We start from the raw sequence: 21324 nt of genomic DNA, 5'->3' as shown, positions 1-21324 counted from the left end.
TCATAGCCCCAGGCCCGCTACCCCTGCCCTGAGATGCAGATGCAATTAACACCCCAAAGCATGAGCTGGTGCCAGCGGGGCCCCAACCGAAACAGTCAACTTGGAAAGGCAAGATGGCCAAGTTCTCCGTATGGAGAATGTGCAGCTTCTCGGTTGGTGTCCGTTGAGCAGATGCTGGTGCTAACACCAGGCCCCTATTTTGGAGCTTTCATTTATCTCATGTAGTCCTGACAACATGCAAAAACACATCAGGAGCCTGCCTAGTGAGTTTAAAATATGATTCCATTTGCTCAAATTCTTTGAACTCCACGGGATAATATCCACTGATGGAGAAGGGACAGGAAGAGCCAGTGGCCCCTCTGATTCCTTCTGCCTCTGAACCTCTCTGCGAGCAGGGAGATTTACCTGGCTTACAAGTCTCGGCGACTTCCCCAACCCCAGAGGCTCCCCAAACCGCTGCCGGGAAAGAGCTTCAGCCAGATGTTCAGAGATGCCCAAGGCCTAACGTGGGGACAATCTGGGATGGTATGAAGTTTCCCCTGTCCCCTGGGAAATTACTGAGTCTTTCTCTGTGTCACCATGTTTTCCTTTTCTTAATTCTAACTCAAACTGGACCGTGCCCCCTCCCAATAAAAGAAAGTTTGACTCAGAAATATTATTGAGATAACAAATCACCATCACAGTGCTTGGTTTTCTATCTCATGGACTACAGTGTTATTCTCTCTCGAGTCCACAGGGCCTAAGGGAAACCCCTACAGGGCAAACAGAAGAGAAATAGGAACAGAAAGCTATCAGCTGGGAAGAGAACTCTAATTGTCTCACGCTTCCCTGAAGGTAAAGTAATAGGGAAGCAGAGTTTGCTAAAGAACTAGATGGTACTTCACAGCACTCCAAGTTGTCCCAAAGATAGAAAAGGAGGCAGCGGGAGGCAGGGGGCCCCCTGTCGTGAGCAGTGTTCAGGGAGAGACTGCACATCCACTTGGTGGAAATGTTCGAATAGTGGCCGTAAGGAAAGGGGCCCAGTGATCTTGCAGTTAGCTTTCCCCAAAGCTGAGATCTGGTGCTCTGGTATTAAGTAACCCCGCTAGCTGTCGGTTCTCTGCAGTGGGGAATGCCCTGACCAAGTGGTAAGATTCAGGATAGAAGCCCAGGGGATTAGCAAGAGGCCACATAGTCAAAATCACTGTAAAACCCTTAGAAGAAAAAAAAACAAACCTGAAATGTGAACTCTGCCACCAGTCTTGCATAACCAGCCACCTCTAAGAGCACCAAGCTCTCTTCCCATTTTTATGCATTAACAAACATCTGGGTGTCCTCGGTGAGCCAGGCATAGTGCTGGGAGAGGGCACGGCGGGGTCAGCCATGAACACCATGGGCTCACGTCCTTGTGGGCCTCGCAGGACGTACAATTACTCATGCAATTTGAAGACATCATGATAACAGCTCTGCTGCAGAAGCCCCAGCTCAGGGACATTTAACGGTGAACTAAGGGCGTCTGGGAGCAAGGTCTTCCAGGGAAGTGGCCAACAGCCAGGAAGTGCTACCCAAAGGGAAGGCCATGGGGCCGAGCTGTGTCCAAGATGGAGAAACCACCCCTGCCCTCTGTGTCCAGCATCTTCCCAGCCTCACTCCAAGAGTGCTGCCAGCCCCTGCAGCAAGCCCTACCCACAGCTAAGCAGCCTGGGAGAGGTCGAAGGAGAACTGAAGTCCAGCAGTTCCCAGGGCGCTTCCAGGGCCCAGAGCCATCCACAGACATCTGGGATCATTGCAGAAGCCAAAAACAAGTGGCTCTGTCTCCCCTTCTCCAGGTCACCCTTTGGCCTTGCAGTCTGGTTTCTTTTTGTTGTTGTTGTTTTTTAAAGGGCCTGGTTCAGCATTTTGTTTTCTTTACTAATACATATGGTTGGAGGATTATACATGCTCATGCCCATAAGACAGGGAAAAACATGTTGCCATAAAGGAAATTGAAGATGATTCAAAGAAATGGAAAGATAGCCCATGCTCTTGAATTGGAAGAATTAATATTGTTAAAATGGCCATACCACCCAAAGCAATCTACAGATTTAATGTGGTCTGTGTCAAAATACCCAGAACTCGAACAAATAATCCTAAAATTTATATGGAACCACAAAAGACTCAGAATTTCCAAAGCAACCCTGAGGAAAAAGAACAAAGGTGAAAGCATAACCCTTCCAGACTTCAGACTACACTACAAAGCTACAGTAATCAAAATAGCATGGTATTGGCACAAAAACACTCACAGATCAATGGAACAGAATAGAGAGCCCAGAAATAAACCCACACACCTACAGCCAATTAATCTATGACAAAGGAGGCAAGAATATGCAATGGGAAAAAGACAGTCTCTTCAGCAAGTTGTATTGGGAAAGCTAGACAGCCTCATGTAAATCAATGAAATTAGAACACTCCCTCACACCATCTGCAAAATAAACTCAAAATTGTTTAAAAATCTAAATGTAAGACATGACACCATAAAACTCCTAGAAGAGAACATAGGCAAAACATTCTCAGACATAAGTCATAGCAGTATTTTCTTAGGTCAGTCTCCCAAGGCAAAAGAAATAAAAGCAAAAATAAACAAATGGGACCTAGTCAAACTTAAAAGCTCTTGCAAAGCAAAAGAAACCATCAACAAAATGAAAAGACTTCCTCCTGATTGGGAAAAAATATTTTCAAGTGATGCAACCAACAAGGGATTAATACCTAAAATCATACAACTCAATATCAAGAAAACAAACAACCCAATCAAAACATGGGCAGAAGACCTAAATAGACATTTCTAAAAAAAAGATGGCCAACAGACACATGAAAAGATGCTTAACATCACTAATTATTAATGAAATGCAAATCAAACCACAATGAGGTATCACCTCACACCCGTCAGAATGGCCATCATCAAGAAGTCTACAAATAATAAGTGCTGGAGAAGGTGTGAAGAAAAGGGAACCCTCCTTCGCTGTTGGTGGGGATGTAAATTGGTGCAGCCACTATGGAAAGCAGTATGGAGGTTCCCTAAAAAAGTAAAACTAGAGCTACCATATGATCCAGCAATTCTACTCCTGGGCATATATCTAGAAAAGATGAAAAGTGTAATTCAGAAAGATACATGCACCTCAATGGTCATAGCAGCATTATTTACAATAGCCAAGACATGGAAATAACCCACCTGCCCATCAACAGATGATGGGCTTAAGAAAATGTGGCATATGTATATTACTCACCACTATATATATGTATATATATATATATACACACACACACACATATATAGTGGAATATTACTCAGCAGTTAAAAGAATGAGCTATTACCATTTGCAGCAACATGGATGGACCTAGAGATGATCATATTTAGTGAAGTAAGTCAGAGAAAGATAAATATTACAGGGTATCACTTATATGTGGAGTCAAAAAAATCATACAAATAAATACAAAGCAGAAACAGATTCACTGACATAGAAAAACTTATGATTACCAGAGGGGAAAGGGAGTGGGGAGGGATAAGTTAGGAGTGTGGGATTAACAGATACAAACTACCATTTGTAAAATAGGTAAATAACAAGGATTTACTGTATAGCACAGGAAACTATATTCAATATATTGTAATAACCTATAATGGAAAATAATGTGAAAAAATTATAACTAAATCATTTTGCTGTACACCTGAAACTAACATATTACAAATCAACTATACGTCAATAAAAAAAAAAAAAAAAAAAAACACTGCCAGATGGAAAACCACCTTAATATTGAGGCTTATCTTAAAAAGCGAGTTTTTGCCAATCTCTTAAAGAAAGAAGGTTCAGTTTTGCATATAATATAAGAGAGAATACGTAAATACTCACACATGCAGGTGAGCTCACTTACACCTAAGGTCCTAATTTTGCATCCCGCTTTCCTCCAGAGAAAATGAAGCAGGACTTCTGTAGCAGCTGTATGCTTTACACACCAACTCTTTTACCCTCCCAGCAGCCCGGTGGTTATGAATTATCAAAGTGAGGCTTGGGGAGGTTAAGGAACTGACCTCAGCACAACAGCTCAGAAGGCAGCTGACCCTGGACCCAGCTTTCTCTGACGCCACACCTCTTTCCACTCTGCTCCACGGCCAGGACCCACAGTCCTGTGCTGACCTGGCATTCTTCAGTCTGGTTGGGAGGAAGAAACAGCCACTCTTTACCCACCTTGGGCTGTGTTTCCTGGAGCCTTGAGAATTTTTCGGATGGACATCCAACCAGAGGCAGCCTCCTTTCCAAAGGCGTTGAAAGACCCGGTTTGCTGGGGGAAACCGTGCTCTTCGGGGAGCACAGCAGGAGGCTGGCTGTGGTACGTGTGCCCATCCTGGGATGCATATGGGTCCACAGGGGATCGGCGATGAGGCACGTGGCCCTCTCCAAGTGCCTGGGACCGCCAGCCCCTGTCTTTGAAGCAGACCTGCTCCCTCCTGTCCCCAGGCGGCTCTGTGCAAGGCGAGCTGTGCATGCTGGGCAAGGAGACTATATTTGGGGCAGGCGTGGGGAAGAGCAATTAAAGTTGGATCGGCCGCAGCTGATTCCAGGTTCTACCACTTACGACTTGGCTGACGTCATTTCATCTCACTGTGCCCCGTCTCTTCACTGCAGAGTGGGCCTGACAGTTGCCTGCCTCGCAGGTCACCGTAAGGAGTAAATGAGGTGGTCTACGTTAGCACTTAGCCCTGGGCCCGGCTCATAAGAAGCATGAGATACATTTCAGCTCCTCTCACTGTTGTCACAACCAGGATTATTATTGTTTTTGACTCTGCCTCTGAGCAGTCATGTGACTTGAGGAAATCACTTTTCCTCCCTGAGCTGCTTTATTTTCCCTTAAGAAATGAGTGATGTTGGCAGCATCACCTGTAAGGATGCTGTAGCTCTTAACAGTTCAGTGACTTTGGCTGGATGACTTTTGGGTGGTACCAGATCCCAAGGACACCCCTGGAATCAGATTTCACCCACAGAGATTTCTTCTACAAGTTGGTTTCTTACATCCAGTATTCAGCCTTATTGTCGGGAGCATCCAGGGAACGTGGGTACATTTAACACTCAGACTTTGGGAGTGAATGACAGTATAGATGATCTGATGATGCCTTTGGCTGAGAAGTTTAGTCTTCTTGCTCTTGGTTCCCTGCACACACACACACACACACACAAAAAACAGAAACTAAAAAAATCTGCTCAGGGCCTCCTTTAGCTGTTTTCTCGGCCAGAGAAGTGGCCAAGCAGTAACACAACCTTTCCAGCACTGGAGGCAAAGAAAAAGCCAGTGGCTTCAGGAATCTACAGATCTGATAAACTTCCAGCCTGTCATGGAATATTAGCTGCGTCCTTTACAGCCCTGAGCCCTCCCCTTGGATTCCTTGCTCAGGATCCTTGGATCCCTGGGAGCCCACAAAGGAAACGGAGGTCTGTCAGTTTCCTAAGGCTGCCACAGAGTACCACAAACTGGGTGGCTTACACAGCAGGAATTTATTCTCTCGCTGTCTGGAGGCTGGAAGTCTGGTGTTGGCAGGGTGGGTTCCTTCTGAGGGTTTGGGGTGAGGGGGGGTCCGTTCCTTGCCTCTCTCCTAGCTTCTGGTGGTTTGCTGACAACTCTCAGTGTTCCCTGGCTCTTAGATCCATCGCCTCAGTTTCTGCCTTCTTCCCATGGTGTTCTCCCTGCATGTGTCTGTCTCTGTGTCCAAATTTCCCCTGTTTATAAGGACACCAGTCATATGGGATTAGGTCCCACCCTAATGACCTCATTTGAACTTGATAATCTCTGTAAAGGAATTCCAAATAGGGTTACATTCTGAGAGCTTCAACATATCTTTTGGGGCTGGGGAAGACACATTTCAACCCATAACAAGGTCTTTGGATCATTTTCACTACTTCAAAGCACATAAAAATTAAACACTTCTCCACGCTGACTCTTAAGAAACACTGTTAAGAGCACAGACTCTAGAAGTTGACTGGGTTGGAATTTTGGCTCTGCCACTTTGTAGCTGTGTGATCTTGGGCAAGTTTTTTGACCTCTCTGTGCTCAGTTTCTTCACCTGTAAAATGGGAACAATTATATCTACACCTCTGAGGACAGAAACATTAAAAATACACTTAAAACTTCTCATCTTATTATGATTACCATCATATATCCTATCATGTTTGGAAAAGGCTCCATCTGATAAATACAACAAAAGCACGTATAGTACTTACCACATGCCGGGCACTATTTTAAATGCTGATTCATAGATCGGCTACTTCACCAGGTGGATGCTGTTACCATCTGTTTTACAGAAGTGAAAACTAAGCCCTAGTGAGATTAAGTGATGTGTGTATGACGCCATGGCCAGTAAATAGTGAAGTCAGGACTCGAATCCAGGTTTGTCTGATTTCAGGGACTCTTAGGAACCACTGTGACTGGCTGCCTGTCCAGGAATAAAACAAGTGTCTTGTAATGACAAATCCCCTCCTCCACTTGCCCAGAAAGTTGTCCTGGTTTAGGTGCTTCTCATATTGTCAGACTGCACTCCAGAAATACATTCGTTTCTTTAAAACAGGCCCCACACTTGCAGGGCGTTCGTCTCTCCTCCAAGCCCCCGGGAGAGCCAGCAAGCGGCAACCCCGGATGCCTTCCACCCAGGGAATGACGGTCAGCTCCCTGACATCTTGTCTCTGGTTTTGTGTTGTCCTTCTAGGGAAGCCCATCAGAACTGCTGTGCTGATGAAAGGGACGCTCTGTCTTTGAAGAAAGAGAACTTCCCTCCCCGGCTGTGGGCCACCCTGGCCAGAGACTCCAAGCGGACTTAGCCCGCGTGCGCCTGCAGTGACGGGAACCCCAGCTGCCTGCACACGCACGCACCTCCCCGAGGCCCGGTGGGAATTGTTCATAGTGCCAAAGTCCTACTACTGCGTTTTCCAAGGGTCCTTGTAAATAGTTTGCGCCTCTGCCCAGGCCCCCACCTCTTGCTGTACTGGAACCGATTTGTACAATGTGGGGATTTTGTTACCTTTTTAATCGAGGGCAACTTCCTTTTCCAGCACTACCATTGTAAGGTTTTTTCCAGGAGGGAGGGCTGATCACATGTGCTTTTTTTTTTCCGCCCCTCTTTTTTATTTTTATTAATTTGGGGGGAGAGGGTGATGTTAGCTTAGTGCCATGATATCTACTGGATTTTAGGTAGGGAGAGTTCATTTTTAAAGGTAGTTTGAAATTTGGGAGATTTCTTCAGGATTAAGGGCTGGGATTCAGGCATCTGTCTTAACTCAGAGAGGGGTTTACAGAGGGCAGAGCTTCCAAATCAAATCCATTTCCAGTTCTCCCCAAGGTGCCTTTGGGGTCCCTGTTTAGCTACGCACAGGGCTTTCTGAACTGCCACCAGGCCACTCTGGTTTTTCCAGCTGGCCTGGCCCGCCCCTGAGGTCAGACCTTGGGCCATGCTGGCCCCGGGAGAGCTGGGTGGCAGGCAGCGACCTCTAAGCACCTTAGCAGTGACCAGCAGAAAAGGGGGGCTCCCAAATGTGTTAGCATTATCATTACTTTTGTGAAATTAAAACAAAGAGATCGTCCTATCCAGATGGTACAAAGATGAACAGCTTTGGTTTTCATTTCTGTTCCTGCCTTTTCTCAGTGTGGTATTTGATAAGAGTTCAGCTTGAAGCTTCACCATGAATTGATTTTTTTTTTGTTTGTGTGTGTGTTTGTTTTGGGCCAATTTTAGATTCCTGAGTGCACTTTTTTTTTTCCTCAGTTAGTCCTAACTTCTAAAGAAGAAAAACCAAGAGACGTATCTGGTGTAAATGTTGCAGTATGAATTGTGTTTGCAGTCCCTTCCCCCTCCACCACCACCTACCACCCCCCATTTGAGTACACTGCACAAATAAAATGATAGGGAGTTTGAAAAATAAACCAATTTTTCTAACTTGTTGCTCACTTGTTGTAACTCAATAAAGCAAAGACTAAACATTTTTATAACCTTTTCCTCTGCTTCTGGTTCTTCATTGCTACCTCGCTCCCAAGGGCATAGCAGGGGGGGTTCCAACTCACTCACCCCTGTTGCAAATGCATTATGATCACATTTCTCATTTTCCATCCTGGTGAGGCCCGACAGCACAGGTAAAAACAGGTAGGGAATGTTGATGTGGGAATCTCCGTCACATCTCTGACACCGAGCAGTAAGGGACAGACCCGCCATTCGCAAACAGATTCATAAAATACTGCAAAGAGCACGAGCGCGGGTGTCGGGGGTGAAGACCTGCAGGCCACGCCCAGCACCTCCGCTGGCTCTCAGGTGTCCTCAGGTAAGTCACTTGCCTCCTGGGCTGCTGGGGACTGGGACTCTGCCGTTTCTCCCAGAAGGCTGGCTTTTGTGTCTCTGCCCAGAAGAGGTTTAAAGAGCCTCTCACTGCTCAAGGTGATTCGTCTAGACCGGCACCTTTCAAACTTGAGCAGACAGCAGAATCACCGGGAAGGCTGGTTAAAGTTTCTGACTGAGTAACTCTGGGTGGAGCAGAGAATGTACATTGCTCCCAGGTGAGGCTGATGCTGCTGGTTTGGGAATCCAGCTTGGGAATCTCTGGTCTCGGTGTTTCATTTTTCACAGGGACTGATAGACTTTCGGCCAGTTTATCCACTTCTTGAGCTCCAAACCCTCCCCTACCACCTCCCCTCGAAAACACCAGAAATTCAACCTACACTTTTCTTATTCCTCAAAAAAGTGACAAATGGCTGTAGCTGGCTCATTTCCTGATCCCTGCCTGCACTGCCTTTCCTGTCTGCACTCCAAGCACTGGACCATCCACAGACCTCATCTCCCCGTGCTGTCCTGTCCTTCCAGCCCAGTAATGGACTTCAGACCATCCCGGCCTCTTGGCAGACACCTGCCTTCTCCTGTTAATTCCCACCCTTGCCCTTTCCGCTTGCCACTCTCAAGCAATTTATGTAAATTCTCCCAGCAAAGCAGCATGAGATGCTATCAAATGCCTGAAGAAACTAAAGGAAAAACCTAGCCGGAACTTTCGTCTTTTTATTTTAATCTCTGCCCCAGAAAGGAAGCCTGGCTAATTGTTTGAAATGGAAATACACAGGGAAGACGGTAGTGGTCTTTAAAGCACCCCGCAAAATATGTCAAGCTGTATCTTCTCCAGTGTTAATGATTAAAGTGGGGCAAAAACTCAGAGAGAGCTGCTTAAAGGAAATAGCTGGGCCAGATTCTTAGTGAGATGGAAGAGCTGTGGAGTGGCGTGAACATCTGCTGGTGGTGTCTGCCCCGTACCTCGTTGCCCTACCATCTCTTCCTTTAGGGTTCACTTGTCTCCCCTTCTGTTCACCTGATTCTGGGGAGGCTGCCCATCACTGTGACCCGTCCCCCCCGGCACACAGGCTGGCCAAGGCACTCCAGCCCCCTAATCACAGAGCCACATGCAGTGTGATGCAGGAGCACTCCGATGCTGGGAGAAGTCTCCTTTTTTCCATTGAGATGACAAGTGTGATATTAGCTTGGAGCCAGCCAGCATCCAGATCTGCTGCTGGAGAGAGGAAGCCAGTCTGTAGGTAGAAGGAATGAGGCCAAAAAAATCAAGAAAAGAAAAGAGGCAGAGGAGCAATGAAAGGAGAAAGAGATGGTGGTGGTGGTGGTGGTGGTGGTGACGACAATGGTGACATCGTTTGAATCCTTGGATCCTGCCACTCCTAAGGCCAGCTCCATATCTTTCCAATTTCATCAAAACCAACATATTTCTCTTTTTGACTTAAGCAAAAAACCTTTTGAGTTGGGTTTCTGTCGCTAGAGATTCAGCATTCTGATGGGTTGATAAGATTATGAGATAAAAACCAAAGGAAAGACAATAAATGCAACTAGCCCCATGTGGCTAGGGGCTACCACACAGGATGCTCATTTCTAAGTCCTCGCTACTCAAGTGTGTTCCCTAGATCAGTAACAGCAGCATCCCCAGGGTGCTCACTAGGAATGCAGAATCTCTAGCCCCTACCCCAGACCCCTTGAATCAGAATCTGCACTTTAACACCATCCTCAGGTGACTCACCTGTTCCATTCAAGTTTACTAAACGCTGCTCTGAATGCTTTGAAGGGCTCTTCCCCAGCCTCCTCTGGCACACTGGGGGGCGGGGGGTGGGGAGTGGGATCTGACCCACCCCGAGCCTGTTCTCAGAGTGTAGACTCCAAGCGCTTGAGGAGCACGAAGACAGAGGCAGCAACAGGATGGTGGTCACATGGTCCCTGAGTTGTGGTGCACTGGTCCTTCCAGACCACCTGGTGCACAGCCACTTCTAACCAACGTCGCGCAGAAATGACAGCCCTCACTGGCCTGCCACAGTGCAATCTGGAGAGAGCCAGGAGAGGCGTCAGTTCCCTCCTACTGATTCCTGAAAGCTCTCGCCTGGAGCACCTCACAGCTGGATGTACTTACAGTGTAGCGGCACCATCATTACCCCTGGGGGCTGATCAATTAAAAAAATGAATTAAGAAAAAAGACATCCAAGCACATCCCATGCAAGCTGATGTCCTGTGGAGTGTAGGCAGCACACTGCCTTGGACTTTGAGAAAGGGAGACGACAAAGATCTCCATCAGTAACTCTCCCCAAAACAACCCCCCAAAGCATTACAGACTGCCTTAGTCTGGATCCTTGAAAAAAGAGACAGAACACTTTAACTAGGTAATTTAAGGGCAATGTGTTAAAAGGATGTTTACAAAGGTGTGGGCAGGGCTTGGGAAGCCAACAAGGGAGCATGTAGGGAGCTTGGCCTGATGGGGTAAGGAATGGGGCAGTTACTGGAGTCTGTAAAGGACAGAGGTACAGAGTGGGCTGCCTGAAAGGAGATGTGGCAATCCAGCAGGGAGAGAATCGGGGGAACAAATGTCCCGACATCATTCTCCTCCCGTCCTCTTCCTCCTCCCACTGCCTCCCAATGGCCAGACCCGAGCAGAAGTCACAGGGCAAGGGGATTTGTTTGTCCAGTCCATTGGGGTCTGTCTTCTGGCACACAGAGCAGGTGAGGTGAGGATAGAGGGGGAAAACAGATGATCCAGCATGCAGATCAATCTATGGGCTGTACCAGAGACGGCAAATGCATGTTAAGGAAGCTGTATGCTCCATGCCACACTCATGACTGCCCTTAATAATCAGTCGAAGTGCCTTTGCTGAGCTTGGACAGCCTTCACAATACCAAACAGAGCCTCACCTTGAACCTATTAACCTTGGAATATAAGATGACATATGTGGTGGGTGCCACTGGTTGCCTAGCTAGTAGCCATCCCCTCATTCTTCCTCTTTAACAGAACCATGAAATTGCCCAGGCACTAACCTGCCCCAGTCCCAGGTAAGAAACTCAATGCCCCTTGCAGCCAGGAGTGGCTGATGAGATGTATGCGTCTCGTTCCTCCTTCCTTTGTACCTGGTGTGCACAGCTGATCTTAAGACTACGTCCTCAACAGCTTCTTTAAACCCCTGAACCAGTGCCACAGCTGAAAGTTTTCAGACTTCTTGATATGTGAGAAAAGTAAATGTCTATTTGTTTAACTCACCACTCATTGGATATCTGTCTGATACTTGCATTCAAATGCACTCATAATTGATACTAAACCTCCGTGCCATCCTTAGGCTGGATAGACGTGAATCCTCTCACACCTGCATGAGTTCACTTATCCCTGTGCCGACTTCCAGGTGCGAGAGAAGTTAGGCATAGTCTGCTCCCTCCTCAAGGAAACTTGATCTATATTTTGCAGGATGAGCAGGAGTTTGCCAAGTAGGTAAATCAGAGGAAGGCCCTAGAAGCAGAAGTGAAAGGGTGTTTACAATGCCTGGGTGTGGATTAGTAGAGATCCAATGACCAGTCGACAATATGCACCAAAAGAAGAAACCATCAGCTTTGAACAACAGATTTTGAAAAACAAGCAAGTCACCCCAATTCAAACCCAGCCCTGAAAAAAACAGAAGTGATTTATCCACTTGGAAAGAGCCTGAAAAACAGCCAAAGAATTGTGCTATTTGTTTGTATGATGGGAAATCAAAAAGTGATTTGGGATCTACCAAAACAAGTGAAATACAAAACAGATGTAAAGTGAAACAATTGCTATTTGAAGTCTTTTACCTCAGGCTTGCTTTCCCATAGCTGAATTTGGGTCGCAAACCTTGGGATCAGGTCCGTCTCTCCAAATTACCCCCCAACTCCTCACTCGGTCTCTTCCTCTGGCCACACTGATCGGTGAGCACTTCCTAGGTCCACGCAGTTTCCCCTCTTAGAATGCGCCCCCTGCCCACTTCTGCCAGTCTCTCTTGAAGTTCCACCAGACCACATAAAGGTAAACCTTGGGTGACAGAGAGGCTGGATTTAAGGGAGACACATATCCCAGCTGGCTCTCAGGAAGCCCTGCTGCTACGAACTCCAGCTCTTACCATCAGCGGGAGGTATCTCGTTCTAACCACGCAGTGAGTCAGTTATTCCGTCTTCACTTTGTGTGATGCTCCTCCTGGTCAGGACGTGTGCTGAACATCTACCCAGCACTCCTTCCACCGCTCCTTCAGCAACTCTCACATCCCTTCCCGGTGGGAAAGTCTTCTACAGACCTGCTCTTCCCCTGTGCCAACTATAAGAAGTTGCGGTGGCATCAGCACAGAACAGGACCCTCTGGCCATGGGTAGTCATGTGACTCAGGCCTAGCCAATCATAGCACTCATCTCTGACCTCAGTGAGTGGTCCAAGATATACACACATAACCCAAGCTGGGCCAGTCAGAGTCTATCCTGAGGTTTATGGAAATTGAAGCAGAGAAAGGAGAGGAAGGAGAAAAGACATACAAAAAGAGACAAGTAGGGGGGAGGGTATAGCTCAAGTGGCAGAGCTCATGCTTAGCATGCACAAGGTCCTAGGTTTAATCCCCAGCACCTCCTCTAAAAATAAAGAAATAAGTAAACCAAACTACCTCCCCTCCCCCCAAAAAATAAAAATAAAAGAGACAGAAGCAAAGAGAGAGAGAAATGACATCATCTGAGCATTCAGATCTAGTCAGGCTTTAAGTTAGGTCCACCCCATCTTTCCCAGTTATGTGAGCCAATAAATCCCTTTTGCTTAAAAATTAGGTTGAGTTGCATTATTGTCATTTGGAAATGAGAGAGTTATGACTAAAACTCATACTCTTATCCCACTGCTCAGCACATGTCTGAAGAACTGGTAACAATGAAAAATGCAAGGGCAGATTAACTTAGACTTTAAAAATATATTGGCTATGATTCCATTTTTATGAAATGTCCAAAATAGGCAAATCTATAGAGACAGAAAGTGGTTGGGGGCGGAGGGGGTTGGAGTAGAGAAAGGATTTGGGGTGAGGGCTAAGAGATGTGAGATTTCTTTCTGGGGTAATGAAAATGTTACAAGATTGATATTGTGGTGAATAAAGTATTCACAGAGTGAATACAACTCTCTGAATATACTAAAAGCCATTGAATTGTACACTTCAAATGGGTGAATTGTAAGGTATGTAAATTATATCTCAATTTTACATATATATTAAAATACATTTATATTTTTATATATAATATATAATTATTATGATTATATATATTTTACTTTTGATATAATTTTATATATACGTATAGATAGTGTGATAATAGAAACTAGAAACTGAATAAAGTTAATTATTCTTAGGTTACAGGGCAAGCTGATTTAAGGAATACACACATATCCCCAAATTAATGTTATCTTTTCCCCGAGAAACTGCCCTCACATTTCCTGTCTTGGTGGACAGTGGCGGCAGCATCCAGTTGCCCAAGCCAGAAATTGAGGAGGAGGAAGGTGCAGGGGGGCACTTTTTACGTCCCTGGGTTTTAACCAAACACCAAGTTCTCTCACTTCTATCTCCCAAATTTCTCTCCAAACCACCCCCATAGCTACTGTCATCAGTCAGAGCACCCGCCCTCTGTTTCCCTGCCCAGCCTCCTAACTTGTCTCCCGGCCCCAGTCTCTCCCCACCATCCCATCTGTGTTCCAGACTGCAGCTAGAATAATCTTTCCTACAACGTAAGTTCAACCATGCCTCTCATTGGACTGTCAGTGGCTCCCACTGCCTGTGCCTCCCAACCCCCAGTCCACTATATCCCCTATCCCATCTCTCTCGCTCTCCCCCGCTTCTCTCTCCTTTCCCCCACCTCCACACGTACATGCGCACTATTCAGGCCCGTCCTCAACCACTGTGTCCTCCAGCTGCTCCAGGTTCTCTCTTGCCTGGACCCGATGAATATTGCTCCTCCTAGAATCCTCTCCTGACCCCTTCCAGCCAAGTCAGGTGCTTCTTCCTCTGTGCTCCTAAAACCCCTTCTGTATATCTCCATTAAAATTCTAAACACACGTATTATAATTGTCTCTGTGTTTCTCTGCCATATAAACCTGTGATCTCTGTGCAGAAAAAAATCTGGGTCTTCTTTTTAAGTTTTTTTTCTTCCAGTTTTCTTGAGATATAATTGACATGCAGCACTGTATACATTTAAAGTGTATAACAACATAATGATTTGACTTGGGTCCTCTTAATCTTTATATGCTAACGCAGGCTCAGGACAAGGTCTGTGTGCATTCAGTTGTGTGTTGTATGACTAAATCTGCTCCAGCAATATCAGAAATTTCATTAGCATAGGGATGATAGTGTGATTTGGGGGGTAGGGTAATTAGGTATTTATTTATCTATTTATTTATTTATTTTTAGAGGAGGTACTGGGGATTGAACCCAGGACCTCATACACGCTAAGCATGTGCTCTACCACTGAGCTATACCTTCCCCTCAGTAGTAGGATACTTTTAAAAAACTCATTTGTGGGAAAATACTCATGATGGGATAAAATAATATTCACCAACTTCTTCCCTTCACCCAACCTGCCCAAGAGAACCTCTAAGGACAGCCTCATTCTCCTTCCTTCCCCATCTCCCAAGAGATCAACTCCTAGATATTCCTGGTGCAGAGTCTGGAGTCAACAAAGAAGGACAGCAGCAGAGGGGTTGAAAGAGACGTGGAAGGACTTAAGGAAAGAGGCCAAATCAATCTGCACACTAAAGAATGCAGAGAGAAAAAAAAGTAAGCTCAGTAAGTAGAAGCCACCGGGGCAGGTGGAAAAGGGAAAAAAATCTTCGAAGTTCTGGTTAGGGAGCAGCTTCAGAGTGTGGGCTACAAGAAAACTGGGCAAGAGTCCAGAGAACTGTGAGACACACTGCCACGGGGTGTACATGGAAATCTGCTGCACGTGCTTTCAGAAAGATGAGGAAAATATTAAACTCCCTTTTCACCGTGTTTTGGTTTCTTTGGACAATGCTTCTGTAAGTAATTCTAGGACTGGACCGTGTGGGTCACAGCTTCAGTAGGGTTACAAGAGAAGTTGTTTCAATAACTGCAAAATGAAACTGGAAAACCAACTGAAAATATATCCTGCTATGAATAGGCTGAGTCTCATTACCCATTTCCATGGACCACACTCACCTTCACATCTGTTCATTATAGTTCTCTGTCTGGTAGGAATTCTTGTGAGACCGAGAATAGAAACACAGTTAAGCAGCAGAAGACAACGCCACCCCAGAATTCAGGGGCCCTGAATTCCAGCCCCTGCTTTACCATGACCCTGGGCAAGTCACTTCCCCTCTGTAAGCCTCAGTTTCCTCATTTGAAAAATGAGGGGGTTTAAATCAGACGGCCATCAACTATTCATTCCAACTCTGAGATTCTCCGATTACCCTCTTAAAAGTCTCCAGGCTCCAGCTCACTTGGATAGCAGTGAGCTAAAGAAAGCTTTAGGGCAACAGCTCTAAAGCTTTTGAGCAAGATTTGTCGGCACCTCCCTGGGGGCACTCTGAAGCATGTGTGCCCACCAACAGTGTTTAATCAAAGAGCAGCATGGAAAACCAAAAAGTAGGCTATTCAGGAATATTTCTCCAAACCCAGAACATATCCCTCTACATTTCTCCTCACCAAACTACACTGACAATGGCATTTGTTAGAGAAACAGAGAACTTTTGTTTGGGGCACTTAACCAGCTGCCCTGGAGAGACAGCTGCCCTTGCTCTATGCCTGGACACCAGTCTCCCGGGCAGTCTCCACCCTGCAGAAGTGAGTAACCCATCCAGGCGCCAACATGGGAAGCAGGCTGGGAATGGGCTGGTCTTACTTAGCAGGATGAATTTCTCTATCAGGGATTTTTAAATCCATGGGTGTCCCAGAAGTTTTACATGGTGCTTCTGACCCCCTGGTGTGTCAGGGCACCAGCATATTGTGTAAGAATGGCTCCAAGGAGGAAGGACTTCCATGGCACATGAAAATGTTGATCCCCTGCATCGAAAAATTGCATACTTTTCCACATCAGAGGAGTAAAGGCTAGACTTCAGAAAGCTTTCTTCAAGGTCAGATTTGGGACTCTGCCCAAAGCCACAGAAACTAGCAAGCGTCAGAGCTAGGATTGGAACCCAGATCTCTGAGGTGGAAGCCCGTGCTTTTGACCACAAGGCTCCAGTCCCCCATCAAGTGCTTGTCTTGGCTCAGGACCCATTACAGCACTGGAAACAGCATGTGGGCACATGCACATTCAAAATGGGCTGGTACATGGGATATACGCACCAAGGGTCACAGCCCCTGAGGACTCCTCCATCCTCTCCCAGGCCACGGGAGGGGACAGTCGTTCTTGTCGGGGGCCTGGCTTTCATGTTTGTGGTCATGAAAGGTCGGCTGGAATGGGAGGTGTGGGTTGGGGGTGTCTTTCAAGGAGCTTTGTAGAGAAACAAAAACAGACTTTGAACAACTTGGGTATCAACTCTTGTTTACTCATAAGAATGAAGGACCAGGACACTAAGGGAATTTGACATCCATGTCATGACCTGTAAAATTCTATTTAGTTGTTTTCCCTGAACCATGTTTTCTTTCTTTTTCGTCTTCCGTCATTTGACGGAAGTTGCAGTGGTGGGATACCCAGCGTCGACCTCTGACAGAGCTCTCAGGTACTGCTTTATAATTACCTACTCCTGTGACTGCTCCTTCTTCATTAGGCTGTGAGATCCCTGAGGCAAAGACCTTGTCTTATTCAGTATATCCCCAGTGCCTAACATAACATAAGGCTCTCCATCAATGTGGCAGGAAAGAAGGAAGGAAGGAGAGACTAGAAGAAGGTAAAGAAAGCAAGGATCTAGGACATCATGTGCAGGCTCTTCTTATGTAACAACCAAGACTGACACACGGTCTTGATCAGATCCTGGTTTGAACAGACGAACTGTAAGAGATACTGAGAGGCAAATGGGAAACTGTGAATGTGGATGGATAGCAGAGGATATTAGGAAAAAATCATTCATCATTTGTATGTTAATGGTATTGGGATTATGTCCTGACTTTTTCAAGATGCATCGTGAAGAGGTGAAATGTCATGAGATATATATAATTTACTTCTAAATATTTAAAATATTTCAGAAAACAAAGGATGGCCAACTCATGGTTAAAACGAAGTAATGAGTATATAGACATTTCTCTTATACATGAATATAAGACTATTCTCTCCACTTTTCTGTACATTCAAAATTTTTCATAATCCAAAATTCCTACAAAGCAGGTTTCTAGCATAACCACGGTGCCATCACCAAATTCAGGAAGTTATCACTACTACAACCTTACATAGAACCCAGTCTAATTTTGGCAATTGTCCAATACTGACTTTTTGTACTTTTGTTTCCAGAATTCAGTCCTGAATCACATTTACTTGTCATGCCTCTTTGCTCTCTTTCAGTTTGGAACAGTTTCTCAGCCTTTCTTTGATGTCTTCTGCATTTAAAGACATTGACATCCTTAAAGAGTAAGATTCCTCAATATCGCTCATTATTAGAGAAACGCAAATCACAATCGCAAGGAGGTATCGCCTCACACTGGTGAGAATGGCCATCATCAAAAAGTCTACAATTAATAAATGCTGGAGAGGGTGTGGAGAAGAGGGAACCCTCCTACACTGTTGGTGGGAATGTAAATTGGTGCAGCCACTGTGGAGGACAGTATGGAAGTTCCTTAAAAAACTAAAAATAGACTTACCATATGATCTAGCAATCCCACTCCTGGGCATATATCCAGAAAAAATGAAAATTCTAATTCAAAAAGGTACATTCACCCCAATGTTCATAGCAGCACTGTTTATAATAGCCAAGACATGGAAGCAATCTAAATGCCCACTGAAAGATGAATGAATAAAGATGTGAGATACACACACACACACACACACACATATATACACACACACATACAATGGAATACAAGAGTCATAAGAAAGAATGAAGTAATGCTATTTGCAGCAACATATATTAATGGACCTAGAGATAGATTATCACACTAAGTGAAGTAAATCAGACAGAGAAAGACAAATATTACATGATATCAATTGTATGTGAAATCTGAAAAATATGATACAAATGAACTTACTTATAAATCGGAAGTACACTCACAGACATAGCAAATAAACTTATGGTTAGCCAAGGGGGAAAGGGAGTGGGGGAAATTAGGAATTTGGGATTAACAGATACACACTACTATATATAAAATAGACAAACAAAAGGACCTACTGTATAGCACCAGGAATTACATTCAATATCTTGTAATAATCTATAATGGAAAATAATCTGAAAAATATATATATATATATATGAATCACTTTACTATACACCTGAAACATTGTAAATCAACTATAAATCAATATAAAAATTTTTTTAAAGTAAGGCTCACTGTTTTGTTGCATGTGTCTGATTATGTCCTCATGATCTGATTCTCAAGTTCTACAGGACTCTGGCAGGAATACCACATAAGATGTTGTGGCCTCCTCAGTGTGATACGGGAGGTACCAGATGTCAGTCTGTCCTCTTGTTGGCGATGTTGATCATTTGGTGAAGGTGGTGTCTGCCAGGTTTCTCCACCGTAATGTTACCATTTTTTCCCTTATAAATAATTGGTAATCTGTGGTAGATACTTTGAGACCAGATAAATACCCTGTTCTCAAACATTTTACCCAATGGTTTTGGCATCTGCTGATTCTCGCTTGAATCAATGAATACTTTGATGGCTGCAAAATAGTGATTTTTGTAGCTCCATCTTTCCCTCTGTTTATTAGCTGGCATTCTACTGAGAAGAAGAGATTCCCCTTCTCCCCATAGTATTTGTTTATTTGCTAATATTAGTATAGACTCAAAAACATGTTTTTTTAAATATAAACATTTCCATGGGAGGATAGAAAGATGTGTTCTACATTTTAGCATTTTTAAGTCTTGGTGCCAAATTCTTCTGCCTCTAACATTCTGTGTAGCATCAGCAGGACCCAGGCCAAAGCATAAATGTGAAAAAAAAAAAACTGAACTAAATCATTTTACCCTTTCCTCCAGCATCCCATCTTGGTTCATTCACTCATTCATTTATTCCACAAAGACGTGAAGTGTGCACTAGGGGCTGAGCTCTGGAGCCCCCAAATTGAATCCGTGTCCTCACTAGTGAGGACAATAGGAGGCTAGGAGAGAAATTCACCCCAACCCAATGGGCGCTGTCACAGCGGTGAGCAAAGTGCTCCAGGAAAGAGTTCGGGAAGAAGGGATGGAGAGTTCCCTTGGAACTGTCTTGAAGGAAGAATAGAAGTTGCCCAATAGGGATGGGGAAATGGGCCTTGCAGGTGTGTTTGGAATCAGTGAGAAGCCTACGGGCCTAATGTATGGAGGTTGTAGGACTGCCAATTTGGACATGGAGATACAGCAAAACAGATCAAGATTATTCTTTATAAAAATGGCATCCTACCACGTGCACTGTTTTATAACCCAACTCCTTTCATTTCACAACTTGCGCTGGGCATAGTTTCCATGTCAACACAGTGGATTTTGAAATGAGTCATTTCCCGTGTCAGACCATGATTTATTTACCCAACTTCTTGCTGATAGGCAGGCAGGCTGTTTTCCAACTTTTTTTGCTACTGCAAACTGTGTTCATCCTTCTTTGCCCATGTCTCTGACTATTTCCTTAGGATAAATGAAGGAGAAGCTTTCGGTTCCCAAGATCAAAGCCAAACCTGAAGGGTTCAAGGCTTGCATTGGAGAGAGCAGTGTGAGGCTGCCCATTGTCTCCCCTCACCCAGGCCCTATCCCCGCAAAGGAGAAAGCTCCCTAGGAGGCTGCCCGCCTGCCTGCCTGAGCTGACTGTGGACCGAGAGCAAAAGCTGGGTTTCAACTAACAGCTCACACCAGTTATTGCCAACGCAGATGAGTTAAGACTCCAGGTGGGCACATTGACATTTTCTAGACATAAAAGTTAGCACCTAGATAGATTAATATCCCACCCCAAGATGCCAGAAAGGAAAAATATGAAGAATGGAAAGGTTGAGAAGCCACTCTGCCTGGAAACAGGGGAGAAGAGGATTTGCACAACGTGGGAGGAAGAAGACAGACCTTGCAGGCAGGCCATCCAAATCCTGTCTTTTGGGGCAGGTCACTGGACTTCTCTGAGCCTTGGTTTTCTTGGATGGAAGATGGGAAGATAGTGGCTGCACTGAGGAGGTTTGCGAGGACTGATTAGATAACAAATGTGAAGCCCTGGGCAGGGCTGGACGGTCAGAAGCCCGAGAGGGAACGTTACCCAGCACAGATGGTTCAACCAAACAGACCTCATTGCAGGGACTGTTCAGACAGGTGTGGGCTGGGCTAAGGGAACAAGCAAGGCACCCAGAGACTAGCAACAGCAGAAAAGCACTCCCACCTGTAGAGCTGAAAGAACCACTAAGAGAAGAGTGTTACCAGAAACCAGTGATCGCTAGTGCCACGGAGAGGGGGCCGCTTAGCGGGAGTCCTGGTTGTAGCTACCGCTGGTGACACAACACCAAAGAGAGAGGAAAAGAAAAATGAAGCAGAAATGCCAGGTTCCCTCTCTCCAACATGCCACTCTCCTAACATTGCCTCCCAGGGCCAAGCTCAACCAGAGCCAGTGACAACGGACTCCGGGTAATGTAGACCCAGAGGAGGTTCAACCTGAGGGAGACAAAATCTCATGGACTCCACTGGATTCTGGCCAGGAATCCAGGTAAACATGCCATCCATTCAGAGACGCCAAGATGTAAGGTGGTGGGATTCACCTAACCCAGCCCTCCTTATTTAGAGATGGGAAAAGAGCGGTCCAACCTAAAGATTTAAAAAAGAAGAAGAAAAAGAAGAAAAAGAGCAGTAATCTGCCTAAGGTCATCTCCTAGTTAGTTGCACATCCAGGACTAGAACTGAAATATGATACTCCAGAACCAGCTTTTGTCTTCTTTACTATAAACATTATTATTGCA

The 21324-nt window shown here is 45.2% G+C and overlaps 1 protein-coding gene across 1 annotated transcript in view; it reads left to right on the top strand.

Moving 5' to 3' along the window:
• The window catches only part of ZHX2 (zinc fingers and homeoboxes 2), a 142626-nt gene extending 134639 nt beyond the window's left edge, over nt 1-7987 (top strand). Inside the window, exon 4 of the mRNA XM_032468011.1 lies at nt 6707-7987. The gene's annotated coding sequence lies outside the window, so the exon portion shown is untranslated. The remainder of the gene's footprint in view (nt 1-6706) is intronic.
• The last annotated feature ends 13337 nt before the right edge of the window (nt 7988-21324 follow it).

Source organism: Camelus ferus, chromosome 25 (genome assembly GCF_009834535.1).
Source record: "Camelus ferus isolate YT-003-E chromosome 25, BCGSAC_Cfer_1.0, whole genome shotgun sequence".
NCBI classification, from domain to species: domain Eukaryota; kingdom Metazoa; phylum Chordata; class Mammalia; order Artiodactyla; family Camelidae; genus Camelus; species Camelus ferus.
This window is presented reverse-complemented; position numbering and strand designations above follow the sequence as displayed.